The sequence below is a fragment of the Pan paniscus genome, chromosome X, assembly GCF_029289425.2.
Source record: "Pan paniscus chromosome X, NHGRI_mPanPan1-v2.0_pri, whole genome shotgun sequence".
NCBI classification, from domain to species: domain Eukaryota; kingdom Metazoa; phylum Chordata; class Mammalia; order Primates; family Hominidae; genus Pan; species Pan paniscus.
Genome location: NC_073272.2, coordinates 17516372 through 17517688, shown reverse-complemented (window position 1 = coordinate 17517688; position 1317 = coordinate 17516372). Strand labels below are relative to the sequence as shown.

The window sequence follows — 1317 nt, the reverse complement described above, 5'->3', positions numbered from 1 at the left end:
GAGAGCTATTATCTCTTTCCTTATCCTCTTGTGAGTTGTACACCTTCTCATTAGTATATATGCTCAATTTCACTTATGCATGGAGGCTCTTTCTTTGAAATGTTTTGAATGCCCTAGGAGAAGTACGCTATGTATTTCAATGAACAAGCTTTCAATCTGTTCACACTTGCCCAGGATAAGTTGGTTCCACTGGCAGGATACCCAACCCAATCTAGAACTACATCAATCCTGTTCTGATCTAAATAGCTTGGGGCTTTCTTTTGTGACCAAATCTGGACCCCTACCCAGCCAGCTCAAGCTCTTGGTTTTAAGAGGAATCAATGAAAGGACAGATCAGGTTAAATCATCCTCAAGATCTGCAAAACAATTTAAGTATGTGTTCTGGTGAGAGTTGGCTAGCATCTTCATTTTAAAAAATACTGTATTTCTCTTTTTCTCAGACCCATGTTAAAGAAGAATCATGGAAGGAGGGTTTCCTGTCCAGGGATTGAACACTGTTGCAGAGTTTCTTCCAATCACCAGCTACTGAGCAAGCTGGGAATGAAATGGGTACCTCTGCCAGATTTGCTTTTCATCCAGTTTCCAAAGCTGGCAGAATACTATCCACTTCCAGATGCCATCCTGGGAGGTAGGATCTTCATTTTTATCTGCTGCTCTGAGCTTATCATTGTTATCTACACTTGAACAGGCTCATTCATCATCTCTACATTGTGTTAATAAGCCTTCCCTATCTTTACAGCATGTACCAACTCTTAAACAACAATAGTCTTTCTGGATTTTCAAGTTTGTAGATTAGAGGTCTTTGTGTGCTTCTGCTACTTAAGCAGGGAAAGGCACCAAGGGGATAGTGAAACTCAAATTTATTTTTCCTTATATTTATGAAAATAACTTTGAGGAAAGAGAATCCTAAAATCCTATTCTTCACCAAAATGAGGATTTGGATTTTATTTGTATTTCAGCAAGTTATTCTTTTCCTATCTGAAGTTATATTACAGATAGTACAAGGGAACATCTAAAGCCAGTTCTTCCTTCATGCCCAAGGGAGTTGTTTCACTGCAATGTAAATTAGTTTGAAATCCATCCTGGCTGGGCACAGTGGCTCACACCTGTAATCCTAACACTTTGGGAGGCTGAGGTGGAAGGATAACTTGAAACCAAGAATTCAATACCAGTCTGAGTACAAAGTGAGACCCCGTCTCTACAAAACATTTTTAAAAAATTAATTGGGCACGGTGGTGTGTACCTGTTGTCCCACCTACTTGGGAGGCTGAGTAGGAAGAATCACTTGAGTCCAGGAGTTCAAGGCAGCAGTGACCT

The 1317-nt window shown here is 40.1% G+C and overlaps 1 non-coding gene across 1 annotated transcript; it reads right to left on the bottom strand.

Annotated features, from left to right (window-relative positions):
- Nucleotides 1-492: 492 nt before the first annotated feature.
- Nucleotides 493-631, bottom strand: LOC112438584 (small nucleolar RNA SNORA7). Its single transcript, XR_003026990.1, has one exon. It is a non-coding gene; the product is annotated as a small nucleolar RNA SNORA7 (small nucleolar RNA).
- Nucleotides 632-1317: the final 686 nt, after the last annotated feature.